Below are 14,566 nucleotides of genomic sequence, written 5' to 3' on the forward strand. Positions count from 1 at the left end.
TTAAATAGCCCGCTGTAGTTCGTGGGTGGGGCGCGCGCACATGGGCTGTCTCTTGATACACAACTGCAGAAGTTAGTTAGATAGCTGGTACATTTTATTTCTTATAATTTGACATTATACGTTTTGGATTGCTCTGTAATGTTTTTAAGTACAACTATACACTTTGTATTTTCGTTTGTAAATACGGTAGTTCAAAAAGTTACATTTACTTACTATTAACTCACCCTCAAATTGTTATAAACGTTGATGTGTTTCTTTCTTCTGTTGAACACAAAGGAAGATATTTTGAAGAAAGCTGAAAACTTTGACATCCATCCCAGCAGGCACACATATAATAGGATGTTAATATTAGGTTAGACTTAGGTCGTGATGTCAGGTGACCAAAATTCAATGTCTAGCCAGCGTCTAAGGACAACGTTAATTTGAAGTCAAATAACGACTAGGTTGTGTTGGAAAGTGACCAAAATCCAACGTCGAGCCAACATCTTAAACCAATGTTATATTGACGTCAAATACTGATGTTTATTCGTCAGGTATGGCACCCAAAATCCAATGCCAGATAACATCAGCTAACATCATTAGACATTGATATTTGGTTGATTTTAGGTTGGATATTGACTTTGGCCTTACGCTGTGCTCTGACGTCCCCTGACACTGGGGTACAACGTCAATCTGACGTCATGTTGACGTCATGTGCCTGCTAGGATAGTAGAGAAAATAAATAAATGTCAAAAGTTACAAGTTTTTAGCTTTGTTCTTCAAATTGTCTTCTTTTGTGTTCTACAGAAGAAATACACAGAGATTGCGACAAGTGAAGGGAGAAGAAATTATGACCGAATTTTCATTTTTATCCCTTTTACAAAACCATGGAAAAACAGAAAAAAACAAAATGTTATCACAAAACTAACTACAATGTGCTTCGGATAGACCAATATAAGTGGAAATAATAAGGATAACCACAGCTTTCCCCAAAATACCATTTTCTATTTATTATTTTTAGTAGTAGTAGTTTTCTTAAATAGCCAGTGTCTTTTAGACACCAGTTATTATACAATTCATTCATTCATTTATTTTCTTTTCAACTTAGGTCCTTTATTAATCTGGGGTCACCACAGCAGAATGAACCGCCAACTTAGCATATGTTTTTTGCAGCGAATGCCCTTCCAGCTGCAACCCATCACTGGAAAACATCCATACACTCCCATTCACACACATACACTATGGACAATTTAGCTTACCCAATTCACCTATAGCGCATGTCTTTGGATTTGTGGGGGAAACCGGAGGAAACCTACGCGAACACAGGGAGAACATGCAAACTCCACACAGAAATGCCAACTGACTCAGCCGAGGCTCAAACCAATGACCTTCTTGCTTTGAGGCGATCGTGCTACCAACTGCGCCACCATGTCGCCCTATTATAAAAATAATTTTGCAAAATTACTGATAATAAGATAAAAACTAGGACTATTTTAGTTAAATCATCATGATAAAATTTAGCAAATTTAGTTGACAGATCAGTGAAACCACATACGTATAGTGTCAAAACCAAATTTCCCTTTATTCCATTGAGGTTAAAGCGATAAAGTTAATTTAAAAACTCTGTCCTCATTTACAGACCCTTCACTTGTTCAAAAGCGGAGTTTCTTCTGTTGAACACAATAGTGAAAAATGCTGCTTAATTGATGGTACCCGTTGACTTCCCTTATTCCCTGCTATGGAAGTCAATGGGAACCATCAACCAGCATTTCCCAAAGTATCTTCTTCTGTTCAATGGAAGAATGAAACTCATAAAGGTTTAAAACCACAAGAAGGAGAGAAAACTATAAGGTAATTTTCATTTTTGGGTGAACTATCCTATTAATAAATGTACCTTTATCAATAAAAACACCCAACAGGCAGCACATCCTTGATGTTACCATGTTGAACTCCGTTATCTGGCTTAATCTCAGTCCGATTAGAGAGCAAACATCAGGCAAGTCATGACAGGAACCTGTTGAGGTCTGTAAAAGACAATAGAATGACAGTTTCAGCATGGTGAACTGCCGTGTTGCTGGCCACCTGCTGTGGATAGTGGCCCTTCAACCCTACGCCATAAGCTTGAGTGCAGCCTGGAGACAGAGGTCTGGCAGCCAGCACCACCCTGTGCTTCCAGTGTGTGTGTGTGTGTGTGTGTGTGTGTGTGTGTGTGTGCGTGTGTGTGTGTGTGTGTGTGTGTGTGTGTGTGTGTACCCGCCAGCCTGAGCCAAAAGGTCAAACTAGTCCCACACCCTGGTTAGCTCATACATACTGCCCATGCTGAAAGGCACCAGTGATCTCACCAGCCACTTTCTTTGGCCTACGATTAGTCTTTCCCAGACATTTTTTCCTCTGTAAACCTGGTCTGCCATTGGGTCTGACATTGGGGGTTGAATGGGGTGTAAGAATCCAAAAAATTCTTACACCCCTATGATGAGTGGCCCAATAAGGTCAGCCTATACTCATGAGTCCTATTTAAAAAAGACACACCCAATTTTGAGGCAGACATTTGTGACTATACAACCTTTTCTATTTAAAAGCAGTGCTCGAATTGAGGGGGGGTGTGGGGGGCTGGCATCCCCCTTATGGAAAAAAATGACAAAAAGCATCCCCTTTGTAAAACCACCATGTAATGTAAAACTTATCATTCAAGTTAAATATTAAAATTCTCTATTTATAGTAATTTATGACTCATATATTTTCTGATATGAGAAAATAGCTATGTTTCCATCCACCAATGCACACCAAGATGTGCATAAATTTTGAAAATGCGCATAAAAACATATGCGTATAACTGAGTTTAAACTTTTTATTCGATAAGAAAAGATGGATAAATCTAAGATGGAAACACTTTTACCGAACAAATTCCAGTATGTGTATTTAAAAAGAAGTCATGTGATTTTGTTATAAGAGATCATGGGATGATAAAAATGTGTGTGAATGGACAATCCAGCAGGCTGAGCACATTGTAAAACATCTGAAATGTTTTGGTCATTCTAAAACACCTTACCGTTTCAGTTTTAGTGTAATTATATTATTAATTGCCTCCGGAATTGTCAAGAGCGTCTGTGCTCCACGTCTGATCCCTTCAAACGCCCCTACGCGTTCATTACGTGTCTGCATCGTTTTCTTTATTAAGTCATTTATCACATAAAGAAAATTTTCTCGTAGTTTTAATTCTGTTTTTATTTTGATATTTTTTTCGTTCTCTTTGACTCGTTCGATGAATACGCTGCTTTATTTGCACATCTTTTATGCGATAATTCAGTTTTGCGCATAAATTTAATTCACATGTTCGGATGGAAACATAGCTAATGATTCAGTCGTCCATTCAATAAAAACAAATTTGTAAATGAATCAGCTGTTTGAACAACTCAATTTAACGAATCATTCAGAGACGGAGACTTGACTCCACCTACTGGCAATTTTAGTTTTAAATCTCATGACATTTTTATTATTAATTTCATTGCATTCATGCCACCTCCTACGCCTTGCTAAACAGTAAATTTATAAATAAATAGTAAAATTATCTAAATGCTAACTTTTTTTTCTTTGCCATCTTTATTGTGTCAAGAGGAATTTTGTTGATTTAATCAGATTGTAGAATATTCTTCCTAATATTATTTCAGTTTATTAAAAAAAGCTCAAGTAGTTGGGCCATATAACATAAACAAAGAGTTGTAAATAAAAAGGTGAATTTATATTTAATCAAACAGTTGTCAAAATTTCATGATTTTCTTTAAAATGACAAGCTTAGGTTTGTTAATGGTTGGTTTTAATAAAAAAGCATTTTCTTGAATTAAAAATGAATTTTAGACCTATTTTCTGCTATTATATTGTGTGTGTGTGTGTGCGTGTGTGTGTGCGTGTGTGCGTGTGTGCGTGTGTGTGTGTGTGTCTATAGAACACCACCCAACCCTCGTCTCACCATCCCCCTTGAATTTTTTTTACACTTCAGCCACTGTTTAAAAGCTACAATTACTAAATGTAAACTCATTTGCATTGATCATTTGGATTTACAATGAGAATGGCAAGATCAGATTAATGGATTAGTAAACCATTCACTCATACTTGGCTTGTTTCAAACCTTTATGACTTTCTTCTGTTGAATACAAAATAATAATAATAACCTTTATTTAACCTTTATTTAAAAAATTGAGAACCAGTTCTCATTTATATTGAAGACCTGGCCAAGAGCCAACATAAAAAGCAAATACGAAGAAGCAGGGACACAATACAATAACAAATTTCACAAATGCAGATAATAACATAAGGAAAACTAAAAACAAGCACGGGGATCTTGTACTATTAACTGGATTTAATTATCAAAAGGATGATAGTGGAATTAAAGTGTTGAGTTTTGAGGTCTGCTGCAGATGATTAAACATCAGCAGCAGAAAACTGAAAACAGTAACGACCAAATGAAGAGCGAACTTTGGGTATAAAAAGGTTATTAAAACTACTAGGTGGTATGATAACCTTGGATAAAAATATCACGGTTTTGTGATTACTACTCTAAAATAAGTTATTTTTAAATGTCTGAGCAAAAAAAAAAAAACTTGAACACAATATATTTTATTTTACACTCTCAAAAAAGGTCAAGAGTGGTACAAATAATGTGACAAATAATTGGACTATTGCAACTCTCTGCTAGCCGGGCTACCAGCTAGTTTTATCAAACCTCTTCAGCTGCTTCAGAACGCAGCAGCACGAGTGGTCTTTGATGAACCCAAAAGAGCACATGTCACTCCGCTACTCACCCGTTTGCACTGGCTGCCAGTTGCTGCCCGCATCAAATTCAAAGCTCTGATGTTTGCTTACAAAGTGACCTCTAGCTGTGCTCCTTCGTATCTGCTCTTACTTTTGCAGATATATGTGCCCTCCAGAAACTTGCGTTCTGTGAATGAACGTCGCCTCGTTGGTCCATCCCAAAGAGGGAAGAAATCACTTTCCCGAACTCTCACATTCAATCTGCCCAGTTGGTGGAATGAACTCCCTAACTACATCAGAACAGCAGAGTCACTTGCTGTCTTCAAGAAACGACTAAAAACGCAACTGTTTAGTCTCCACTTTCCTTCCTAATCTGCAACTGCCTCTCTGGCTATACCACTAACTGTGCCCTCTCTCTCTCTCTCTCAAAAAAAAAAAAAAAAATTTTTTTACTAATGCTTTGCTTCTTAGACTTTTACACACCTGAAACTTGTCTATAGCACTTGTTCACTGCTGCTCTTATAGTTGTGTAAATTGCTTCCTTGTCCTCATTTGTAAGTCGCTTTGGATAAAAGCGTCTGCTAAATGACTAAATGTAAATGTAATGTAAATGTAATGTTCCTTAAGGTAAAAGTTGTAAGAAGTAAAAGTTGTACCTTATATGGTACAGAAAATACCTCTTATGATACCGTTCTGTACCTTTTATGGTACAATTGAAATGAAGGGGCACAATTTTTCTCATAAAAAAGGTACATAAGTGTTGGACAACTCCTTTATTACAATAACTATAAAAATAAATATAACTGGGAAGGCAAAGTGATTTTATGAATAATTTCCATATTAAAACATGAATCATAAATTAAAAGCATATGTTTAAAGGAACTCATAAACAATAATTATTATGTTCTATAATACAAAACTATAAAACAAAACTATAGCTATTGTACACTAAACATTTAAGGCATTTTTAAGAAACATTTGGTAAGTATTGTCTGATAAATACATGTTCGTTATTGATATCTGCACCTTTTAGCGTTTGCTTTCCACTACGCACGTGAGCTGGCAAAAGTCCTGCATATGCAAAGTGTTCATGCAGACATTTAGTATTGTAAAATTATTCAAACATTGTGTATATCTCACTACAATATGATTGCATAATTCTATTTCTCTTTTAAAATTAAGTCAATTAAATTAACTTTTAAGTGATTACAAAGGTATTGTGTGAAAATAGGAGAAAATAAATGTTTTATATTGTACATGGGAGAAAGTATTTCTCTAATATCTTTGTGAAGTGTTGTGAAATGTTTAACAAAAAATAGATCTTTTGATTTATGTTAAAATATTTTTATTTTTTATTGTAAATGGAAAAGGTGCATTAACACAAAAAGAAACTGCAGTGGTACCTTCATAAATCAGATTTGTACCTTTGATGAAGGTACAATATTGTCTGCAGATTTTATAAACAAAAGGTACATTTTGGTTTCCCATGGTACAAATCATGTCCTTAAAAGGTACAAACTGCAATGGTACAAATTTGTTTCTTTGTCTTAAGGTACAATTCTGTTCCATAGAAAGGTACTGCCCTAGTAACAAGGGTTTGTACCTTTTTTTGGTAAAACATTGTACCCTATTTTCTGAGAGTGTAGGAAAGATTTAAAATATGTGAGGCTAAATAATTTAAATAAATTATTGACTTCTGCTGTCTTCATTAGTTTCAAAACCACAGATTTCTTTACAACCCGTAAAAAAACCTTGCATATACCTTCGGAATGGTATAGCAGATAATTTTAGTGGTTTTAAAACCTTGACTTTTCCAAATGGCAGTGAAACCGGTTATCATTCCATGCCTAAAAACTACTAAAGTGCAGATTTCTACATGTTTTCTGAATGGTAAGAAGGGACTGTAAATATAGTGGAGTTTTCCCAATAAGAGTTTTGTAAATCAACTAGAAACCAATGAATTTGTCAATGTGATTGAAGAGTAGGCCAATTCAATAAAGAATACAGTTGACAGTGATGAGTATTAAATGGCGCACCAGTAACAAAACCAATTGCTGCATTGTGGATAACATCCAGTTTGTAAAGGAGAGTTCAATGAAGCTGGTCTGCAATAGACATGGGCCGGTTTAAGATTCTGACAGTGTCAGAAATATCATGATAGAAATATCATTGGATAAAAATATCACGGTATCACGGTATTGTGATTACTGCTCTAAAAAAAGTTCTTTTTAAATGTCGGGGCAAAAAACAAAAAACAAAACTTTTTTTCCCCTTTAAACATAATATATTTTATTTTTAGAAACATTTAAAATATTTTGGAACAGTAAAAATCCCAGCAGGGACAGGACATCAACATGACGTCAGATTGACGTTGTACCCTAATGGGTGACGTTGCAGTTTGTTTGGAATTGAAAATCAGGTTGATGTCAGAACCCAACGTCCAACCTAAAATCAACCAAATATCAATGTTTAATGATGTTACAGCTTGACGTTGTGTGGACGTTACTGCTATGACGTCTATCAGATGGTGGATTTTGGTTGCCATACCTGACGAATTAATGTCAATATTTGACGTCAATATGATGTAGGTTTAGAATGTTGGCTCGACATTCGATTTTAGTCACTTTCTAATACAACCTAAAATCAAGGTCGTTATTGACGTATAATTAATGTTGTCCTTAGACGCTGGCTAGGTATTGAATTTTGGTCACTTGAATCATGACTTACATCTAACCTAATATTAACCTCTTATGATGCGTGTCTGTAGGGATGTCAGGCTAAATAATTTAAATACATGATTGAATTAATCATTCTGCTGTCTTCATTTGTTTCAAATACAGATTTCTGTACAATTTAAAACATAATCTTTAAAGATCTTTTCTGCTGGCAGTACTGTTGTCCTAAAAAAAAACAATAAAAAACGTAAATAAAAAATCTTACACATACCTTAGGAATGGTATAGCAGAAAGATTTGGCGGCTTTAAAACCTTGACTTTTCCAAACCACGGTATACCTTGAAAACGGTTATCGTCCCATATCTATTCTGTAAATTAAATCACCATAAACAAAAAATAGTAATGCGGTTAATTTAACCAAAAGAAGATCTTTGGAAGAAAGCTGGAAACCTCTAACCATTGACTTCCATGGTATTTGGTCAATAGTTACAGCTTTCTTCAAAATGTCCCTCATAAAGGTTTGAAACCACTTGAGGGAGAGCTATAGTGAGTACATTTTCATTTTAGGCTGACCTATCTCTTTAAATAAACCTTTATGTATTCGTAATAGCCCAAACTGAGATGAAAATTCTGATACAGTAGTTTGTAATGCAGATCAAAAAGATTAAATTATGAAATGCATTTAAGCATCAACTCTGTATCTCCTAATAAGATTTATTAATAATCCCATATTAAAATGCTTAAAATAAATATTACAAAATCTTTATATAATACAGAGGGAAAATATGGAGTGGGATAACGCAATGATGATTGAGAAATCTACAATAAATATTCGGAAAAGGTTTAAAATAAAAAGGATTAAAGGATTAAAATTAAAAATCCGTACAGTTAAGTAAAAATTTGTTGTGTCAGTACAGTTAAGTGTCCACTTTAAAAAGTAAATTAATTAAAATATAATTATTTCCTAGCATAAATGTGTGTGCAGCATCCATGACAGTATATATCCATCAAAAAGCAGACGTTAGCATTATGTTTTGATTGCTTTAGCTTCCGTTTCATGTAACTTCAAATATATTACAAAAAGTTCAATTCAAAAAGGTTTAAAACAATCTTACATATGTTATTTTGTTTTAGGTTTTTGTTTAAATGAAGTGGTTTAGCAAGACTAAAAGCAACTGGGGAGGTTTTGCACCACATACCTTGTTTTGGGGGAAGGGCTCTTGCTAATATCACCTGTCGAAGGGAGATAATCCCAGGCCTGCTAATTCACGATTTGACTTTCTTTGTGTTAAAACAATGGTCAGGGAGCCGCCCTTATTCGCTGACAAGATATTCAGACGATTATGTATATATTCTATTTACAAAAGCCAAGATATGTGCTAATGTAATCACACAAATAGGCTGATAATTGCTTTCCATCAAACGTGCAAATGTGTATGTCTCCAATTGTGACCTCCACAGATTGTTCACGCAATTATTTTGCATAAACAACAACATAATTATTATTTATAAAAACTACCAAGGATTAAGGATATACGACTGCATGTCTGTAAAATACATAAACATTGAAAGTAAACAGAATTTGTATTAAAGCAGAATTAAGGCTATACATACAGCAACATAATTTATCCTATAGTTCCACCTAGCGGAGATATTACGGTATAAACGGTGAACCAGCAACTGAACAAGCTTTGTTCCCTCATTATTAAAAAAAGAATTCAAAATAATCATTGTAGTTCAGATAAAAGCTATTTTAAAGTTACGTTGGCTTCGAAAAGCACTGATATTACCGTCTTTTCCAAGTTTTTAATGCTGGAACAACGCTATCGCTGACGTATTGGTATGAATTACTGCGCATGCGCAGGGACTATATAACTCGAGTTCGCTTGTTCTTCCTTCCCAGTTCCTATTCAATAGAAGGTAAGAGATCTTTCGGCTGTGCTGCGATTATTTATAACATATTGTTGTAACTACACGTTGAATAAATGCATACTATGTAGTTACTATGTTAAAGTCGGAGGTATATAACAATAAATCAGGTTTTTGAGGTAACTATGCGCTGGCCACGTGGCTAGGTTCGGAGCACGCGGGAACGTGTAACAATGTATACTTTTGTTTCAGTATTGCAGTTCTCAGTGCAGTTCTCAAGGTGGGGTCACTTGGTGACTTCTAAAAGTAAAAATGTATTAAGCTACTAGAATTACAATATTTTATCCATAACTAGGACCAGACGGAATCTGCGGACGTTTTCTGCTAGTTCTGTGGAGAATTTTGGTAAAAATCTGTGGATTTCTGCGGGATTATTTTGGGAGTATCATAACTAAAACTAATATGTGAAATTAAATAAAAAAAGTTACAATTATTTTTTTTTCTTCATGTTTAAAATGCAAATCCAATTAGATTCACTTTATTTGGTAAACAAAGCAAGTCTCATCTTATATCTATTAAAAGACAGGAAATATGACTTTACTAACTTGCATAAATCAGATGTACTTTTTCATATTAGTCAATAATATTACTGTGTAAAAAATGAATTAATTTTTATAAATATTCAAAGATTTACACACATTTACTCCAGGAAATAAACAGAATTAATAATGGGCTAAAAATCTGCGGCACACAGATTCCGCGTGGGCCTATTCATAACCCACAGAAAATGCATAAAGCAACAACATGCAAATAAAAAGCCAACAGCCTTAAATTTTTTTTCTTTTATGATTGTGTTTGCGTTAGACCAAGGGTCACCAACCTTTTTGAAACTGAGAGCTACTTGTTGGTTCCTGATTATTGTGAAGGGCTACCAGTTTGATACACACTACTTTAACAAATTTTAACGATTTACTTTGTTGTTTATTATTATTAATTGATATTCCTCTGAGAAGACTATGGTCAAGTTAATGATCTCTCACAATAGTTGTGAACGATTTATGGTAGGAAACATAAATATCAATATGCAACATTTAATTTGTCTGAAATAGTTTTGAAGGTTTATTTTTATATGTAACTTAATCTCCCTTTTGCATTTGTGTAAAATTGAAGTGTTTTTATTATTATTATTATTATTATTTTTTATATATATATATATATATATATATATATATATATATATTTATTTATTTATTTATTTATTTATTTATTTATTATTATTTTTTTTTTTTTTTATTTTTTTTTAATAGCTACAAGAAATATTAGGTGCAGTTTACTGGTATGTGGTGACTTGTTGGTGGCACCTGCGTTAGATTAACAACGCAATGGCATAAACTGCAGCAGATGGATTTTTATAGCACCAGATTAAAGTTTGATACCTTTTATGGCCAGGGCCGGCCCTGTACATTTGGGGGCCCTAAACAGAATAATTTTGGGGCCCTACATTGCTCTAAATAGTGGAGTATTCCCATTGCAAACCGGCTTGTTAAATACTTACTAATTATAAAATGCAATCACTGAAACCAAAAAGTTAAGCCTGAATTCTTCTGCTTGACTGTCTGAATGATTGGACATTTTAAAACGCCACTGTTTTTGTCAACTAGCAGCTTCAAAAATGAAGAATTTAACTATATTCAATAAAGAGACACATTTTTAATTTGGCAAACCGATTGAAGATTCTTGTAAAATATTCAATTATTATTATTTTTTTTTAATAAATTACATGAGTAAAAACCCTGCAATGAAAGACAGTGAGCAACAATTAGCCATAAGTGGAAATGCACAACTTGGTAATAAAATATACATTCTGAACTAATTAAGCACAAGGAAAAGACAAAACCATTAACATTTTAAAGCTAAGATTGAGTCAAATGAATCAATTGGCAAATAATAAATAGTAAATATGAAAAATATTCCTATAAAAAAACTGGAGGAAAGCAACAAATACTGGGTTAATGTTTATGCGCAAACTTATTTCTCTCAGTCTTCTCTGTTCCTTGCATTTGAGATGCAGGGTCCAGAGCTTATATTAAACTATGATAATTTAAATTAGAACATAACTTACTAACTTTAATAAATATTATCAGTGTGCAAAATGTCAGTGAAAGACGCTTCAGTATTAAATTTCAGTTAAATGTGAGTTAGACTGAAGAAAAGGGTCTATTAAACCAGGAAAAAAACAATTTCATATTAGTAGATTTGCGTTTACATATCTGTAATTTCCCCCTCAGTTTTTCCACATCTGAAGAATAATGTTAGTTTTGTTTTTCACGGTCCAATTTCCAAAATAAATCGGGTATATAATGGCAGGCAATGAAGCAAAGGCAATGGCTGTGTCCGTGCATGAGCTTGCGTTCGTGTGGCGACCAGTCTGTCTTGCAGGTTTCCTTGGAAGAACAAACTCAAATTCGAGAACACTGAACTCCTATGAGAAATGAGATGCTGCGAGCTTCCTGTTGATCACATGATCTTCACACGAAAACTTTATTTATTTTTTTTTATTCAGTGAAAATTTATGAATAATTAAGTACTAAAGCTCTGTCAATGAAGAATTTGTACATGCAAATAAAAATGATTTCAGCAAGGAAGCGGCTCGCACAACTACACTTACTGTTGTGGGGCCCCACTAGTGGTGATGGGGGACCTGAGCAGGTGCTTAGTTCGCTTGTAGGGAGGGCCAGCTATTTTTATGGCAATCAAGTACATTTAAAAATAAATACAGGCCACAACTAAATATTGAGAATAATCTCTGATTGGCGGCTTCAAATTGAAAACCGTTGTGGCCACCAGTCTGATAAATTGCAGTTAGTATTAAATTAATAAATGTATAAATTATAGCCTATGGTTGTTAGACTGTTGTACTTTTGTGGTGTGTGTGCAATATTTTGTATATTTAAAACCACCTCCGAGGAAGGATTGCGAGTCTCTGGCACATTTTGGTGTTTGCTAGTAGAAAAGTTTGGGAACCCCTGATTTATGAACCTCGCTAAATTGCAGTCATTGAATAAACGTCAGTCTGCTGCATAAATGTTTCAATGTATGTACTTTAACATCATAATTAGTCATTTTTCTTTTCTTTACCTTGTTCTATAGTATGTTGACTGCCAAACCATGGAGTTTTGCCCTTGCACATTCTCTGATCTCGGTGAGTTTATTCACACTATACTACTTTTAAAACCTGTGGTAGCAATGATGACTAATCTTTTTTCCCCAGCAGATCGACTCTGTTGACCTTTAAATCGAAAATAAGCCAATTTATCTGAGCAACCAGAGAGCTACAATAAAGCTATGGTTTTTTAATATTTCAGTGCAATTGACCATTTGTTAACATTTCCTTCACAGGTCATACTCCAACCAAACGGATGACCCCACATTAAAATGATTTAATAACCCCATCATACTCTGAAGCAGGTAAAGGTGGATCTGTTTTCAGGCTTTTTGTTCCTTTTTATCTGGTGCACGTGATGACTAATCTTTTTTTCCCCAGCAGACCGACTCTGTTGACCTATAAAACGAAAATAAGCCAAATTATCTGAGCAACCGGATGGCTACAATAAAGCTATAGTTTTAAATATTTGTGCAATTGATCTTTGGCTACTATTCCCTTCGCAGATCCTACTTCACGGATGCTACTCCAACCAAATAGATAGTCCCGCAATTTAAAAGGATTAACCCTATCATGCTCTGAAGCAGGTAAAGAGAGCTGTTCTTTAGACCTTTTTGTGCCCTTTTTTTTTCTGGTGCACATGATGACTTATCTTTTTTCCCCAGCAGACCGACTCTGTTGACCTATAATACGAAAATAAGCCAAATTATCTGAGCAACCGGATGTCTGGAATAAAACTGTAGTTGTATAGATTTCAATGCAATTGACTGTTACTATTCCCTCCACAGTTCATGCTCCAACCAAAATGGATGGTCCTAATTTTAGGATTAATAACCCCATCATACTCTGAAGCAGGTATGGATGCGTTTTATTTTTTTGGGAGAGGAGGGTCATTTACTTGGTGCACATGATGACTGACCTTTTTTCCCCAGCAGATCGATAGTGTTGACCCATTAATCAATTTAAGCCAATTTATCTGAAGCACCATCAGAGCTGATTGACATCCTGAGTAGATGTGCTCTTGTTTTTAACACCGTTTTGTCATTCAAAAGGCCGAGACTCTATTCAAGATGATCAGAGGAGTTTTTACATTGTGGGTGACTGCTTGTGAAGGTATTTATTAGTTTTTATTTATTTATTATATATATTTTTATTTTTTTTTTTGAATGCCATTTTAAAAAATGTTAAAGCCATTCTCCAATTTGTACAGGTTTTGTGAGCTTTCTCCCCAAAACCTGATTGCCATACCTTCAGGGAGAAGCAGGTGGTCTGGAGAAGAGAATTTGGGCTCAAGGTTACAAATTCTACTCAGCCCTGCAGATTGTCTCACTTCATAAACCCTGGAAGTGGTGTGTTTTTTTTTTTTTTTTTTTTCCCTATTCCACCCCCCACCCCCCCTCCCTCAAATAAACTATTTGTGAGGTGACTGCATTGTCTGGAGTATTGATCTAATCTACATATTAAGCTTGTAGTCAAACATTGCACTTACTGTGGGTTTAAAATGTAGTCACACATAACCGTTAACTATTTAACTGCAGGCATTTATTTCTTCCTCCCTACCCTCTGTAAGCCAACAATGCCGATTGATGCTTTATACAAACATACTTTTTAATTTGTCACTGCTTAACTTATTCCTAAACTCAAAGTAGGCCTTTGAATACACTTAAAAGAACATTTTAACCCAAACATTAAAACATACTATCATTTATTTAAATTGACCTCAGCTTGTCAATTAAAAAAAAAAACATCCACCATTACCCTACTTTTACTAAAGAATTATTTATTTTTTTTCACAAATGGTAAGTAGTTTACACCACCTACACCGTTTACTAACTTGATATAAAAGATTGCACATCAGTTACATCTTACCATTTCAAGGTGAAATACAATTATGGATTTCTATAGTGTGCCAAGTAGTAGTGATGGGGAAATTAAGCTTTGTGAACAATTCAACTTGTATCAGGAAAAATATTCGTTACTGGAAGCTTTTCAATTTAGAGCTCAATTAAGACCCATGCTGTTTAAAGTGTAGGAAAGCACTTTGCATGTTGCAAAAATGGCAAATGTTCACAACTGACCAACTCATGAGGTAATACAATAATAATCAAATTACTCAATTACTGTAGTTTTT

The 14,566-nt window shown here is 34.5% G+C and overlaps 1 long non-coding RNA gene and 4 other non-coding genes across 5 annotated transcripts; all 5 read left to right on the forward strand.

Annotated features, from left to right (window-relative positions):
- The first annotated feature begins 12,414 nt into the window (after positions 1–12,414).
- On the forward strand, positions 12,415–13,816 carry LOC130237447 (uncharacterized). Its single transcript, XR_008838545.1, has 6 exons — positions 12,415–12,474; positions 12,672–12,740; positions 12,942–13,022; positions 13,224–13,290; positions 13,488–13,548; positions 13,646–13,816. It is a non-coding gene; the product is annotated as an uncharacterized LOC130237447 (long non-coding RNA).
- On the forward strand, positions 12,509–12,601 carry LOC130237859 (small nucleolar SNORD12/SNORD106). Its single transcript, XR_008838587.1, has one exon. It is a non-coding gene; the product is annotated as a small nucleolar SNORD12/SNORD106 (small nucleolar RNA).
- Positions 12,781–12,874, forward strand: LOC130237862 (small nucleolar SNORD12/SNORD106). The gene has a single exon (XR_008838590.1). It is a non-coding gene; the product is annotated as a small nucleolar SNORD12/SNORD106 (small nucleolar RNA).
- On the forward strand, positions 13,066–13,158 carry LOC130237861 (small nucleolar SNORD12/SNORD106). The gene has a single exon (XR_008838589.1). It is a non-coding gene; the product is annotated as a small nucleolar SNORD12/SNORD106 (small nucleolar RNA).
- Positions 13,333–13,424, forward strand: LOC130237860 (small nucleolar SNORD12/SNORD106). Its single transcript, XR_008838588.1, has one exon. It is a non-coding gene; the product is annotated as a small nucleolar SNORD12/SNORD106 (small nucleolar RNA).
- Positions 13,817–14,566: the final 750 nt, after the last annotated feature.

The sequence above is a fragment of the Danio aesculapii genome, chromosome 11 (genome assembly GCF_903798145.1).
Source record: "Danio aesculapii chromosome 11, fDanAes4.1, whole genome shotgun sequence".
Classification (NCBI taxonomy): domain Eukaryota; kingdom Metazoa; phylum Chordata; class Actinopteri; order Cypriniformes; family Danionidae; genus Danio; species Danio aesculapii.